The sequence below is a fragment of the Malaclemys terrapin genome, chromosome 1 (assembly GCF_027887155.1).
Source record: "Malaclemys terrapin pileata isolate rMalTer1 chromosome 1, rMalTer1.hap1, whole genome shotgun sequence".
NCBI classification, from domain to species: Eukaryota; Metazoa; Chordata; order Testudines; family Emydidae; genus Malaclemys; species Malaclemys terrapin.
This window is the reverse complement of record NC_071505.1, coordinates 132,158,394-132,175,017: the sequence shown is the minus strand read 5'-3', so window position 1 is coordinate 132,175,017 and position 16,624 is coordinate 132,158,394. Positions and strand designations below refer to the sequence as shown.

General features: G+C 42.6%; 1 long non-coding RNA gene across 1 annotated transcript in view; it reads left to right on the top strand.

The window, feature by feature from the left end:
• LOC128842861 (uncharacterized) overlaps positions 1-13,819 on the top strand; it is a 30,577-nt gene extending 16,758 nt beyond the window's left edge. Inside the window, exons 2-3 of the long non-coding RNA XR_008446136.1 lie at positions 9,565-9,696; positions 12,250-13,819. This is a non-coding gene — a long non-coding RNA (uncharacterized LOC128842861). The remainder of the gene's footprint in view (positions 1-9,564; positions 9,697-12,249) is intronic.
• Positions 13,820-16,624: the final 2,805 nt, after the last annotated feature.

Sequence of the window (16,624 nt, the reverse complement as noted above, 5' to 3'; positions counted from 1 at the left end):
GTGCACTTTAACATAGTGCTGTTTGAAAGAGCACTACATTTAAGCACACCAGCAGAGTCTATATGGACTAATTACTGTGCAACACATTAGTGTGCTTTAGAAATTGTACCTCCGTCGAACACATTACACCACCATGTAGACAAACCCTTAGATTCCTAAATCACCAATGAAATGTTACCCACCATCTATAGTCATCTATACATCTACACGAAGGCCCAATGCTGCAAGGTGTTGGACACCTCCTGTTTGGTACTAAGTGCCCTCAATGCCCATTGAAGTCACTGGGAGTTAAAGGCCATCAGCAGCTCCCAGAATGTGCTCAGCACCCTGGAGGACAAGGCCCCAAGATGCTGCTGGGGTTGCATTATAGTGCTTGATGTGCAAACATACTATAGGTCTCGTCAAGGTTCATGGGTGTTATAGGCAAACATTGGCAGAGCAAAACAAATCCTTTAAGGTGTAGACATTTCTGTTCTGTTCCTGCCCAGAAGGCACACCATGGGACAGAATTCAGGTCACACACAGACCTGCTGAAACCAATTTGGTTTGTGCTATAACTTGAACCCCAAAGGCCTGGTTTTGCACCATATAGATCAATGAGACTTTTGCCATTGGCTTCAATAAGAGCCGTATTGGGCCTCAGCGTGGCTCTGAACTAGCTGTGAGATGAGAAAGTATTTTGGTAAAGGCTGGAGGCAATATAATTATTATTCATTGTCAACTCTAAAGCAAAGTTGTGTTTCAGTCAGTATCTACACTATCTAGAAAGACATCACATGAAGTTATATAAGGCCTGATGTCACTGTCAGTGCATAATGTTTAACCTGGAAAATAGAACTGCAGAAGGAGTTCTGAGTCAAGTGGTGCTTTGTACTTTCCCTATGAAATCAATCTGAGAGCATATCACAGATGATTTGATATTGCAGTGCATCATAATACCACGGTATAAGAGGATGTTAAGAAGTATTTTGAAGGGTACCAGAAATAACTATTGGAGCAAACATGTCAGTTTAGATACATTCATTCTAACTGAACTCACTGCAGTAAAAAATAAGCATGGAATTTTTAAAGGCACTTTGTATTGGCATAACTGTGCTCCCATGAAGCCAGTGGAAGTTCATTGATTTCAGTGGGTGCCGTTATGCTAATGCTGAATGCTTTTGAAACGCTCATCCTAAATATTTTCTTCTTTCTTGGCTTTGCAGTGATTTTCAGCTCTGGCCTTTGGAGCTCGCTCTGTCACAGTGGTGAAGCAAAACTGCACCCACTGGAAGAGATGAGGGGGCTTTATACTAGCTTGTTAATGTTCTCCTTCAAAAAGCAGCAGGACTCATCTCTCTTTGTTCTCCCTTAACTTTTCTTTTAATGTAGTTGCCACTATGTAGAATTCCATCTGTTAGTCTTCAAGCAGTAATGCACCCTACTATTTTTAGGTACTTCCAAGACTCTTAGGGTTTCCTGATGCTTTTTGAATAATAATAGTAATGAATAATAAATAAATGTCCATCTCTTCACACAGCATGGCTGCCTCACATCTCTCTTTGTCATGCATTTCTTTGGTGTACATTCAACCATGATCCAATTTGCAAATGACACCACAATTGAAAAGCAATTCATCTGTGTCTAATTCAAGGGACACTTTCATGTTTGTCTTGAGACGACTGATTATTAGAAAGGTTAAGTTCTATTGCTATTGGATGTCATTCAATTTAAAATATAGGATTGCACAGGGCCTGATTTAGGAACATAGGACTTTCCATACTGGGTCAGACAGTGGTCCGTTTAACCCAGTATCCTGCCTCTGACAGTAGCCTTTAGGTCTCATCCTGGTCTCTAATAGTTAGAGATTGGCATAAACCCTAAAGCACAAAGTTTAATATCCCTCCCAAATGTTTTATTGTCATTTATAATAACTCTGGGTATTCATAATATCCATATAACTAGTCAATCCCTTTTTGAATCTGGTTAAGTTCTCAGCCTTAACTACTTCTTCTGGCAGTGAGTTCCACAGCTTAGTTCCCCGTTGTGTGAAAAAGTATTTCCTTTTACTGATTTCAAGTTTCCCACCCCTTATTTTGATTGAGTTCTTGTGTTATAAGATAGGGATAGCGGAAGCTATCATGTATTCCCTTATTCATCTCCTTTTTAAAATAAAATAAAAATCCCAGTCTTTTCAGTCTCTTTTCATATAACAGTATTTCTAGGCCTTTGATCATTCTCATTGTCTTTCTCTGAATCCCCTATAGTATGCAGTACCCTTTTGGACATGGAGTGACCAGTGCTGCACACAGTACCCAGATGATGCTGCACCATTGATTTGTACAATGGCATCATAATATTTTTTTAAATAATTCTCCATCTCATTCCTGATGCATACTAACATCTCGGTTGCTTTTCTGAGCACAGCTGCACATAGAGCAGAGCTCTTCATTGAGCTGTTTACAATGATGGCCAAATCCCTTTCTTGAGTGGATACAGTTAATTTAGAATCCTTAAAGTGTAAGAGTGGTTTAATTCCCCCCCCCCAAATATTCACTGGCCATTAGCTATCAAGTTGTCCATTCCGTTACCTTGTTTAGGTTTCTCTGAAGTTCCTTATAGTCCTTTCTGGTCCTAAATAACATTGGGTCATCTGCAAATGTTATTGCCTCACTATTAACCCCCTTTTCCAGATCATTATAAATGTATTAAACAACATGAGACCTAGTACAGAAGCTTGAAGCACCTCACGATTAGCCTTTTGCCATGATGAAAACTGATAATTTATTCTCAAGTCTGCAATAGTTAAAGTTATTGGTGTTGGCCCACCCAACCTACAACACCCACCCAACCTGAATGTACCCTCCTGAAAAGATATTCAGATGTCACAGTAACAAATTACTGGGAAGTTATTGAAAATGAATCCCTTGAATACAAAATGGTATTTTTCAGTCTCCTAGCAATGTGTTATTTGCACCATCATGCATGTGTTTTCAAATTTTAGGAGGCAAAATTAAGCTTGGTAAGTGGTGTTTATGGGGTGGATGGTGAGTGATGAAGGATTATAAGGCCATGGGGAACTGACTGGACACTTTAACTTTTCATTGCCAGGTATTCTAATTATTGTATTTTTTAAGAAGTGCAGAAGTTGTGTAGCAAAAGTGTAATGTTGTAGTTTGGCTGCTCACTGGACTACAATGAAACATTCTTTCAACCTAACGCATTTTGTTTGTGTGGTGTATTGAAAGCTGGTTAAAAACGATTAGCTATCATTTTAAATGTGAGGCATTTCCTAGTTCTGCTTGCAGGAATGAGGTCTCTTACCAAAGCTATGTGATTTGGGTCATCTTAGTTAGTCAGCAGACAGTCAGTCTGGAAAAAGCCAGCTTAAAGCAAGGTGGGGTCAGTTGTATCTCACTGCCTTAGGGACCAACCTGCTTTTCTTTTTCTCTCTCTCGCTCTCTCTGTTTGGGTTCTTATGTGATCTCTCTCTGAATTCTCTGAAATGAAGTAGTGTTATATTGCAGTCTTCCAGCAAGTGTATTTATGTTTTTATCTAACTTTTCTGTGGCCTGGTCTACACTTAAAAATTTAGGCTGACAGAGTTACCTCACTCAGGGGTATGAAAAATCCACAGTATAGATGCAGCAAGGTCAACAGAAAAATGCTTTCTCTGATCTCGCTAACATCGCTAGGGAAGGTGGTGTTCCCATACCGATGGAAATGTAGGCTGTGTTACACTACCAGGTTATGCTGGCAGTACCACATGTAACCCACACACCTTCTGGGTATGGTGTTCTGTCCCATCTAATGGCACCGAGACCACTTAAAGAGAGAGAGATTGAGTCTGCTCTACAGCCTTAGCTAACAGCCCGTTGACTTTTAGCTCATGTAGTAGAGGCTCATGCACTAAGCTCCAGAGGCCCCAGGTTGCTAGTATAGTCCCTGTAGTGTAGACATATCCTATGTGTATGATGGGACCATAGCAGTTGGTTTATGAATGACCCCGTTTTTTGAACAAGCACCAATAATTTCAATCAGGTTAGTTTATAAGGTCTCCACAAGAGGAATCTAGCTCTGACAGACTTTAAAAGGCTCATCAGAGTGGAGGTACCTTCCTGCAGTCCCCACTGTCCCAAACTCCCTCTGTGTGGAGGGGCAATTGTTAATTGCATGGTGAAGGACACCACACTTTGTGTTGACAGGATCAATATTATTTTACTTGGGTAATCCCTGCACATTCTGAGAGGGTGATGCTCCAGTTCTCCTTCCTGATTCACAGAGAGAGCACCTGATTCTCATGCTACATTTGCCATGGAGTTTCCTCAGGACCAGGGAGAAGGAGAGATGATGTCACAGAGCTATTACTCCCATCTTTCTCTGTATGCCAGGTCAGGTCTGTTCAGTCTAGTTCTCTTCCATGCCTTGAAGTGAAAGTGATAATCTAACCCTAACAAATTTGAACAGCTAACACATGCAGGTTAGTTGTGCGTCTCTGTATTGAAAATAGTGGGCCCAGTTCTGATCCCATGGAAGTCTCTGGGACTTTGCTATTGACTTCAGGGAGTTGAGGACTAGGTTCAATACTGTTACATTTTATAAAGAACACCTGTAAAGAGAGAATACAGTTACACTACTTGGCATTGAACAGTCCTACAAAACTAGAATGTGATTGTCAGTGACTTTAAGATATTGAATGCAACAGAATGAAATCAGACTCTTGTACATTTCTGAGGGATGCACTGTACAATCCTAAATATCAATATCAGGTTTCAGTGGTATCTATGATGAATTACTCTTCCAATGGAAACCTGTAATAAGAAAGATTGTTGGCTTTCCCTCTGTAACTGATCTTACTTAAATTCCAGCAAGATCACCAACTAGTTAATTCAGGGTCAAATTAAATGTAAATGTGGCCTAAATCAGCCAAAAAATGCAGAGTCCTGCATTTGCTCATGGATTTTTGAGGGCGGTTAGTAAGGGGAAACACACACAATGTCTCCTGGAAAAGAAAATTCCAGCTCCAGAAAATTCAGATCTCCTAATTTGGAGGCCTCGACACAACATTGAGAAAACATAAAATCTCAAAAGTCAAGGGACATTTCTGGTTGCGGATAAAGGAGGAGAATAAAATGGCAGTGCTAATTTCTTATAGGATTCCTTTCCTTTAACTGCCACACCAGCTAAATTACTATACCAAAATGGTATCACTTTATATTGGGGAAGATTACTGCCCCTTTAAAGAGCCTGTTCTGTTCCATTAAGTCTCTAACCCTGCTTCTATTACTATACCTTCCAATGATCAGGGCCGGCTCTAGGATTTTTGCCGCCCCAAGCAAAAACAATTTTGGCGGCCCCCGTTTTTTTCTTACCCCACCCCCGGCCCCGCCTCAACTCCGCCCCTTCCCCAAATCCCCAGCCCTGTTTTCTCCCCCCAGGCTCTCAAGCCTAGGAGGGAGGGAGGGAGGGAGGAAGGGGGAGAAGCGGCATGCGCGCCGCAGCCGCTCGGGATCTCCCCCTCCCTCCCAGGTTTGCGAGCCTGGGAGGGAGGGGCAGCAGCGGCGCGCGAGCCGGCAGCAGCAGCGGAGGTGAGCTAGGGCATCCGAGGCACATTTTTAGGGGCAGCAGGGGCGGCATGCTGGCGCCAGCCATGCCGCCCCTAAAAATGTGCTGCCCCAAGCACCAGCTTGTTTTGCTGGTGCCTAAAGCCGGCCCTGCCAATGATGCATTCAGCAAAGTAACTAGGTTCTCTACTTGATTATTATTGAAATGTTTTTTATAGAATCATAGAATCATAGAATATCAGGGTTGGAAGGGACCTCAAGGAGGTCATCTAGTCCAACCCCCTGCTCAAAGCAGGACCAAGCCCCAATTAAATCATCCCAGCCAGGGCTTTGTCAAGCCTGACCTTAAAAACCTCTAAGAAAGGAGATTCCACCACCTCCCTAGGTAACCCATTCCAGTGCTTCACCACCCTCCTAGTGAAAAAGTTTTTCCTAATATCCAACCTAAACCTCCCCCACTGCAACCTGAGACCATTGCTCCTTGTTCTGTCATCTGCCACCACTGAGAACAGTCTAGATGCATCCTCTTTGGAACCCCCTTTCAGGTAGTTGAAAGCAGCTATCAAATCTGCCCTCATTCTTCTCTTCTGCAGACTGAACAATCCCAGTGCCCTCAGGCTCTCCTCATAAGTCATGTGTTCCAGCCCCCTAATCATTTTTGTTGCCCTCTGCTGGACTCTTTCCAATTTTTCCACATCCTTCTTGTAGTGTGGGGTCCAAAACTGGACACAGTACTCCAGATGAGGCCTCACCAATGTCGAATAGAGGGAATGATCACATTCCTCAATCTGCTGGCAATGCCCCTACTTATACAGCCCAAAATTTCATTAGCCTTCTTGGCAACAAGGGCACACTTTCGACTCATATCCAGCTTCTCGTCCACTGTAACCTCTAGGTCCTTTTCTGCAGAACTGTTGCCTAGCCACTCGGTTCCTAGTCTGTAGCAGTGAATGGGATTCTTCCATCCTAAGTGCAGGACTCTGCACTTGTCTTTGTTGAACCTCATCAGATTTCTTTTGGCCCAATCCTCTAATTTGTCTAGGTCCCTCTGTATCCTATCCCTACCCTCCAGCGTATCTATCACTCCTCCCAGTTTAGTGTCATCTGCAAACTTGCTGAGAGTGCAGTCCATGCCATCCTCCAGATCATTAATGAAGATATTGAACAAAACTGGCCTCAGGACCGACCCTTGGGGCACTCTGCTTGATGCTGGCTGCCAACTAGACATGGAACCATTGATCACTTTTCTTCAGTGCATCTCAAGCCAAGTCAACATTTATATTCTAGTGTGATCCTTTATGTACCATGAAGTTGCCGTTGTGTGGTGCATGGAAGTCAAGTGACTTGGTAAAAGCCAGTCAATGAGAGATAGCAACTGAGAGGATTAGGAGTCCAGACCCCCTAGGTGCCCGTTCCTTTGCCTTAACATCTAAGAGAACGTCGCCCTAGTTATATCTTTTCTAGGCTGCCTATTTAAAGCCTCTTTTCAAACAAGAAAGACAAACCAGTTATTACATTAAGAAACATCTTTGGTAGCAAAACTAGGAGTGAGGGAGCTACCTATAGGTCTTGCACTAAAATAGGACTTGTCCTTAAGGAACAAATTATTTTCAGGCCCTTATGATCCAGAATAATTTATTGTCAGGCCCTGATGGCTCAACTTTACTGCACTTCCATTTGACTCAACAAAATGGCAGGGGGAATAGGAAGCTGATTATGGCTCCCTGATTCTCAGAGCTGATCAATGACACCCTTGCACAGGTGAGAGCAACCTGGGGGCTGCGCTAACTGTTTCCAACTGGCTATGTTCCTTGATGGTCCATATATCAGTTGAGTCACAGATAGAGCACAGTGTATTTCATCCAAGCTGCCTCCCTCTCCCTATGCTGGGGTTGAGTGGAATGGATGGGTCTAGCACAAGGCCTCAGTACACAACTCTGTGACAGTGGAGAGCTCCCCCTTGCCAGGAGGATTCACAGCAGTGGCCAGACTGGCTGCTTTCCAGCCCCTTTGCACTCTCAGATGGTGGGAAGAGGCTGGGATGCTTGGGAGAATCTAGCAAGATAGTGTCAGAGTCCCACTCAAATCAGACAGTTAGATGTTGGAATGACCTAGATAGGATGCTACTAGTTCAAGACAAATGAGCTACAAGCTCAGGAAAAATATAGGCTGAGGACAAGCGACTAAAGCACAGGACAGATGTTGCTGAATAGTGCCTCTGATCAGGGTTTGACAAGCAGAACCTGTTACTGATTTGAGTCAGTAATACCAAGATACTGGGATGCTGCAGCTGGGATCGAACATTCACAGGCGCTGACAGCAGGATGCTGCACTGCTTTGAGAGCACTGCTTCGTCTTTGGGCCTCTTTGATTCCATTAGCTTTCCCACTCAAAAAATTGTCTTTAAAATGGCAACAGGTTTCATTTCAGGCCAGTAACCACAGCCTCTTCAGGCTTCTGCTTCAGGGTTTCTACAGCTGGGAAAGATGGTGGGAGGCAATGACATGACTGGTGTGCTAAGGACATGCTTCCATATTCAGGATGTCCTGCTATTTGGACTGAGGGAAGGCCCTGACATTTGCATTTGGGGAGTATGACTAAGCCTTCAATCTTCCTTCCCTCTGATGCACATCCACTCCCTTCCAGCCAGTCAGTTGTACTCTAGCTTTGGGCTGGGTGAGAGAGTAGGACAGAGGACACAACGGGTGACCTGAGGTAGCATCAGCATGTAGAGCAGTAAAGTGTCTCTGGCAGTGGCAGGCCACTTGGCACTGCTGTCTGACTGTCTAGCTCACCATCAGCAGTGCACCTAGAAGAACCTGCTGAAAATTGAGCTGACAGGAGATTAAGCTTTGCTATGAGGCTAATGGATCCGCAGAGAACATCATGTAACTTTCATGGGAGCGCAGCATGCTTCGGTGTCTCCTCGGGAAGGTTTTTGTGGGTGTCTGTAAGACCAGGCATGAAAGACTGAGAGAGAACAGAGGTCCAAGGGATCCGACTGGGAGCACTGGAGAGATGAAGAGCTAGATTGTGCCATTAGGCACAGCCCTGTGTAAGGGGCGATGCATATCTGTGCAACCCCAGCAGCCACGCAGGGAAGAAGTTGTAACTCAGAAAGTCCAATTGCCTCTCTGTTCCCCCTTGCTGCATGGGCAAGTCTTCTGCTACAGCCCCATAACAGGGACAGATTACTTCCTGTCCATACCAGCTCAGTTTCACAGGCTCACACAGTACGTGGAGTGGAGCCAAGGATTCTCCCTCTTCCTGCCCCTCTTTGCTCCCCGCCTCAACCATTTGATTGCAGTGGCAGTAGTGGCCATATGGAGCTTGCTTTCCCATTTACATCCTAAGCAGCGATGTGGGTTGGAGGGAGGTTGGAGGGTCTTATGCCCCAGTGTAGTCACGGAAGGTTGGACCACAGTCTGGCCCTAAAACAGAAAAGAGAGGGAGAGGTCATGGATTGAGAAGGGATGACCAGTACTTCACATGCTATTCCTGACCAGGTGGCATCACTGAATAAAGGCATTATAATATTTTCAGTTTGATTCCCCATCTCTTTCCTTATGCATCCTAACATTGTGGTAGTTTTTTTTTTAATGCAGCTGCCCATGGAACACAGGTCTTCACTGAACTGTCTACACTGACACCCAGGTCACTGTCTTAAGTTGATACAGCTAATTTAGAACCTTGTAAGGTTTAGGAGTCATTTAAGTTTTTCCCTCCAACATGCATTATTTTGCATTTATCCACATTGAACTTCATTTGCCCATCTCACAAGAGCCTTCATAAAGGTTTCTGAAATGTAGGTTATCCATGCAATGGTCTCTCTGTATTTGTATTATCTACCTGTCTTTGACGTTTCTATCACCTAGGTTCCTAAGTGTCGACACCTATGTAATAAGCTAAATTAATGCCATAACCCCACTGAATGCTAAAAGCACTTTGCTAAACAGACTGCAGTAGTCACAGTAATTGTGATGCCATATTATAGGTGACGTTGCATTTTTTTGTTCTCTAGAGTGACCTGGAGCAGAGACAGTGGTGCTGTTCTTGAGAAGGCTTCCCGGGACATAGCAGTGCACAGCACACCCAATGAGACACAGTACTGGGATGGAAATTCCAGTCTGGGGAGGGTGTGAGTCATGAGTTGGTGAGTGAAAGAAACAGCAGGATAAAAATAACGGAACACAATATGATGCTGAATGTTAATCTGTTACGTTGCATTATCCTTGCTTGCATTACCCATAACAAAATAGCATGTAGTGTGCACTGCAGTGCATAACACAGATCGTTGTATACTATTCTGAAAGGATACGGTTTAGGATGGTAGATTGGTTATGCCTTATAATTCCTGTTTTTAGGGTTGATTGAAAATTATTAATCACATTTTTTTCAATGAAAAATGCCTTTTCAAACAGTATGGACATTTCTGTATACAATTTTTGCATCAATCAAAATTTCCAGACTTTGGACAAAACAATTTAAAATGAAAACATTTTCATTTCAATTTGAACTGAGTAGAATCAAAATGAAATTTTTTTGGTTTCCCTTTTTTTGTTTCCTTCCTCCCTCTTTTCTGCCCCTTTTCCAGGAGTAAATAGATAATGAGGAGGAAAAAGCCTCAAAATTGAAACATTTTCATTTCACTTCTATTTGATGTGAATCGGTATGAAAACGTGTTCTTCTGGATTAGTTTGAAAAATTTTGTCTGTTTGTTTTGAATTGTTTCATCAGAATGTTTTGGGGGAAATTTCAAATGCAGAGTGAAATTTTCAGTAGCACTCACTAGGGTGGCCAACTTTGGTTGGACGAATTCCTGGAAATTTCATCACATGACATAATCTTTAATTAAAGATTAATCTTTAATTCCTGGAGACTCCAGGGCGATCCTGGAGGGTGGCAACCTCGCACTCACCATTGGCTTAACTCTTCCTGGGGTCAATATTAGGCCACTGCTAAACATTTCTGAAATCCCAAACAAAATCTCTGTAATTGAAAAATGATTAAATCAGATTTTACCAAACATCTCTGAGATCTTTTCTGCACTGAAGATTATCCGGATATTTTAACTTTGAAAAAGCTCCCAAGGTGATTCTCAAAATTTCCACCCAAATTTACCTTTATGTTCTGTCCAAGATAAACACCTGTAGGAAAGTTAAAGGCCACTGCATATAGGCAGTAAGAGCCAGATTTTAAAAGGTGTTTAGGTGCCTGACTCCCAATGAAATCAATGGGAGTTAGAGACCAGATCGGATTCTGGGAGAGGAGTTAGGCCAGCACTGAGTGATATTGAAAATTTTCCCAAAATATTCTATACTTTTGATGAAATCAGTGGGAGTTAGGTGCCTAAAAATCTGTCCCTAGGTGCCTTACACCCATTGATTTCAATGGGAGTTAGATGTTTGGGTGTTTATCTTCATCTTTAGGTGCCTAAATACCTTTGTAAATCTGGTCCTTAGGACTGAGCTAAATCTCATTGAAGTTAATGGAAAAACTCCCATACACCTGAAAGGAAATTTGGATCAAGTCCTTATGCTGTGTTGCCATTTTTGGTTGGGAAGGGTAGATGCCATTCCCCGCCCCGAAAGGACAATGGGGTCTCAGTAAGGGGAATGTCATGGGGATTTCCTCCCCAGAGCCTCATGGGAAGGATTGATGGAGGTCCGTTATGGTTTAGTTAGGCATCTAGGCCCTGCTCCTGCACCATTAAAGTCAATGGGAGCTTTGTCTTTGACTTCAGTGAGCACAGGTTCACACCCATAGTCATCATTGCAGATACCACATAGACAGCTCCTAGCATTGCAAGGAAAAAAGTGTCTTCATTTTTTTAAGTGGGAAAAGGGATCTATTTTAGTCTAGTCATTTCAAGTCATTTCAAAATCCACTAAAGTGTATTTTACTTCAACTTTCTTAACATCATTTACCTTTGGGCTCTGATGGGAGTGTGGAAAATTTCAGCCAAAACAGAGAAGACTTGCAAAAGTGAGAGGCTAGTGAAAACAGGAGTTTATAACACAAGTCTATGTATATTCTTATCTATCATATTCTCTAACTCTGAATGACATAATTACCATCAGGGGTGGCTCTATGTTTTTTGCCACCCCAAGCATGGCAGTCAGGTGGCCTTCGGCGGCACGCCTGCAGGTGGTCCGTGGTCTCGTGGATTCTGCGGCGTTTCTGGGGGTGATTTGCCAGTGCCGCGGCTTCGGGGTACCCGCCACCGAACTGCCGCCGAAACTGCAGGACCGGCGGACCTCTCGCAGGCATGCCGCTGAAGGCTCCCTGACTGCCGCCCACACAGTGACCGGCAGGCTGCCCCCCGTGGCTTGCCGCCCCAGGCACGCGCTTGCTGCGCTGGTGCCTGGAGCCGCCTCTGATTACCATTCACAATGCTACATTATTCAAAATGTAAATTACATGTATTTGTAAATATTCTCCTCCTCCTCCTCCCCTCCTCTTAGCTGCCTCATGGGACAGGGCACTTACCCTGCCTCTGAGAGATGCTGAAGTTTAGCCAGGTGAGAATGCCCCTTGTCTTGCAAACACTATAAAGCATGTGTATATTTGTGTTTGCAGGATCGGGGTTTAAGTTTGTGAGCAGAATATTTTTCTTCCTTCCAGACCTTGTTACAAATGGCTTATGTGATTCCACTAAGATGAAACCATCTTGAATAATCCTTTATATTTCTATTTTCTCTTTCAGAGGCTGCCTGAGAAGCTATTTAGGGCATCTTTTTTTATAATGTTTTTAACTGATCTTGTGTTGCTTTTTTAATTTATACTTACATCTACTTAGCTTGTCATTTTTTTGTATATTACGTATTTTTATTTCCAAATTTGTAAAAAAAAATATTTTATTTTTTAATTTATATTTATGCAAGAAAAAGGAAGTCATTGTAATTGTGGTTTGACATCTTTGGCAACAAATTTTATTCGCTACTCAGTGGCCACTGTTTTGGTTAAGACACCATTTCATTAATCATATCTGTAAACCCAATAGGGTGCTGAAGGTAACCTCCTGGGAGAGGACCTTTATGGTCCAAATTTTCAGAAAGGGAGGCTGGAGGTAAGAAAATACACAGCTGCCCTTGAAGTCAATGGAAATCTGTCCGTTGTAAATGGTTATTTGGCCAAGCTAACTGGTGATTTGCATAGGCAAATACCTGATTTGCAGAGGTAGCTGTATTCATTGCATGCACAAATGTAGGCATGTAATTGAGCATACTATCCTGCAAGTGGATCTACCTACTTTTCTGAAAATGTTACCCTAGAAATCTCACTTACGAGTGTAGGGGAGAAAAGTAATTTCTTTCTTCTGTGAAATCTGTCTATGCAACTGTACTGAATTAGAAGATTTGTCCAACAGGAAAGTCAGGAATGGTTTCCGGAGGCACGGATACATTATTGGTTTGCTCTAAAGTAAAGCAAAATAATGGAACATTGCAATCTATGTGTCTGATCTAAGCCATATCTCTGTATCTGGTATGCATCCTAAAGACTGCACCTATAGTTGCTTGGTAGAGGACTGGCTGCCTTTCTCCTGGTGTCCCGCTGCAGTAAAAGGACATTGGGAAGAAGTTCAGAGATTGGAACTAACACAGGTAGCCAGATTCCTTTGCTCCCTGTTCCCATACCTTCTTGGGATATGAAACTCTATTGAAAACCTTTCCCCCCCATACATTGCTTTGGAGTTGCCCAGCTTCTTCTCCGCCGCCCTCCCTTCCCCCTCACATGGATGTGTTCTCATCGGTTGGATTCCTCAATTTGGATGTTTGGAAATCTGTTATTTTGGGAGTTTTCTCTTACAGAGAAGCTTTTCTGCATTCAGAGCCCAGTTTTGAACTCATTCTCAGACACAGTGAAATACATCAGGGACTCTGCTATTTTGGATTTCGTATGGAAATACATGAATGATCGTCTCTAAGTCTTTGCTTTCCTTCCACTAGTGCTGTTCTTTGTCAAACTCTCTCATAGTTTAGGGAGATTATTCAAGCACCATTTATTTCTGTCTTTTTTGACATTAATTTTCTTTTATTTCTTTTGTATTTTTAAGATGTGAAGTCTCCAGGGTTAATATTTCAAATCTTAGCATCAAAGTGCTGTGCATACAGGTCTAGTACACATCTGAAGGTTAGTCTTAGTTTTTGTGTGGCTTTGACTTGAACACTTTTCCATTTCTCTTTCTGTTAATATTGGTATTTGGGAAATGTGCGCTGCCTGTATTCTTTCTGCCTTTTGCCCCTGTCTCTTAATTCAATAAAAAAATGTTTTCCTCAAAACTATGTTATTTACGGTATATTGTACCGAAACAAAGTCTTTGTAGGTGTGCATTGGATATATCTGGCATACATAGGAGATCTTCTGATGTGGAGTTTGAGAGGGTGGAGCTATACCAGTGAAGGGGTAAATTAATCCCAGCAATAACTACACCATATTGCTTACATTGAGAAGATTTTTTTTTCAAAAGCATCTATTTCCTAAAACATTGCACACCCTGGGTTTGATTCAGAGCTGGTATAAGCAGATGCAAATCAATAGCGTTTCACCCATTTACACCAGGTCTAATTTGGCCTCATGTGTATATCACATGTTATTCCACCTCAGTGACTACAATACATCCTTTGTCCTGCTCATGAGGGTGTATATGCCTTTTAGGGATCGTAGGAGGAAACTTTTGGGGGTAGTATTACACCACAGCCTCCCTCAGAAAAGAAGAAGGATGGTCTAGTGGTTAGGGTTGTAGCCTGCAAATTGGAGGACTTGGCTTCAATTTTGGCTCTGCTACAGGCTTCTTGTGTGACCATGGGCAAGTCACACTGTGACTTAAATTCCCCATCTGTAAAATGGGGACAATAGTAGTTCTCTAGCTCATGGGGATGTTGTGAGGAAAAAGACATTAAAGATTGTGAGGTGATCAGATGCTACAGTAATGGCAGCCATATAAATACCTAAGATACACAGATGGGTAACAGGGGACACCAACAGGGTATTAACCAGACACAGCTGCTTTAAATTAGAAGCAGAGAACTCTCTTATTACTGTGGGATGAAGAAAGACAGCTGTGTGTATCCCAGCCTCTGCTCAAGAAGAGCAGGTGAGTTCTGTTCCTCTATTTAAAGGAGTGCTACGCAGCAGGAGAGGAGCTATAGAGGAAGATACAAGAGAGGTTTCCTAGGATGGATGGCTCTTAAAAGCTTGGGTGAGTATAATATTTTTCTTCTGTGAACCCTGTGTTGCTTTTTGAATTGAATATACTCTTATGTGATCCTGGAAAAAGGCTGGCTCACCTGTTTCAAACCCTTTGAGCCATTCTCCTAAGCTGGTGTAAACTAACATTGCTCCTTTGACATTATAGGGGTTCAGTTATTTGACACTGAGGATCTGGCCATTTATTTCAGAGTAGCAGCCGTGTTAGTCTGTATCTGTAAAAAGAACAGGAGTACTTGTGGCACCTTAGAGACTAACAAATTTATTAGAGCATAAGCTTTTGGAAAGCTTATGCTCTAATAAATTTGTTAGTCTCTAAGGTGCCACAAGTACTCCTGTTCTTTTGGCCATTTATTGTTTAGCTGAAATCTGTTGCCATAAAACCCAGCCTCCCACAGGGGTTTTTCTCTGTCTGAAATAAAATGAATGATGTGACCTGAGATATTATTGATCAGACACAAGCCTTTAGACCTTCACAGTCTGAAAAACAAAGAGTGCCTCAAATAACGTTAACTTTCCTTTCCATGACAAGCGGCTCCTGTGACTTTCAGCACTGCTCTTTCTTGTGCGTAGGGTCAGAAGTCCTGATCCTGTAGTGTGCTTAATTTTATGCATGTGCATAATCCCAGCTGATGTGAATGAGACTATTATTTACATACTCAAATGTCTGCAGGTAGAGGCCTTAATTAGCATTTTTAAAAAGTGATCAAATAGTCTTTTGATCTTGGTGTGCATTTACAAAACTTCACAGGGCTATAAATTTTAATAAACTTTAAAAAAACTCTCAGGAAGGCTATGAAACACTCCTATGTCTCTTCTGCTTTATGGAGATTTGGTTTCTCTTGTCAACTGTATTAGGAGCTGCTCACTATCCAGAGACACTCAAGGCCACTATTACTGCTGCAATATTCCTTTGGGGCCTGATGCAAAGCGTATGGAAGTCAATTGGAATTTTTCCCATTGACATCAATGGGTTTTGGTTCAGGCTCTTGCTGCCACACGAGTCCATTAAACCAGGATATTAATGAACCATTCTCAAAATTAGAGATGCTTTTCATCCTTGCCCACTTCAGACTTTTGATCATGTCAGTGACTGTTTATAGTACTTTAACTCTGTCAATAAAAAGAAAACTCTTGTTGGGGTTCCCCTGTGAACTTTTCCACTCAGTTCCTCCAGAACTCAGTCTTGTCATTCAGCTTCCTTTATTTGGCATACAGCAAGACTAGGCTGAGTTGATCAGCCCTCAGGCATATGGGGCGTACCGCACGTTCAAAGTTACACAGCAAAACTCTTCCGTTATATACACTTACACATTCTGTTGCATTTACTATACATTGCATCACCTGTTTGGGGATTGGCTTGGTCACTTTGTAATGGGAACCAGTCCCTGTACAGCATGCACTGCCCATGCACAATTTACTCATTACCTCATCTTACATTGCAGGCTCATTTTATTCATTTTTATCTTGTCCTTTGTAAATTATTCCTAGGGTGTCCCTCCCCCTCTTATTTTAGCTACTGTGGACATTGTGCTTCCAGCCTGCTGATCTATTTGCCTCCCTAATCCTGTCTCCCCAAAAAATGAGGCCTCACCCATGTCCAATTACTCATGTCAAGCCAGGCCTACAATTCTGAATCTACCGAGTCCTTCTATTCAGTAGGATATTTATCGCTATGGAAAGCCAGTGGGATGCTTGTTAGCTTTGCATCTGCTCTGGGACTGTGGGAGCTGAAATTCTAAGTTCCCTAGCCAGCAGCTGTCGCGTAGTCACTAGCCTCTCTAGGCAAAGCAGCCACTAAAGGGAGACATAGTCCCACCCTGTAGTAATGGGGACTACACCTATAGTGTGTGACTGAATTATCCAGTAAT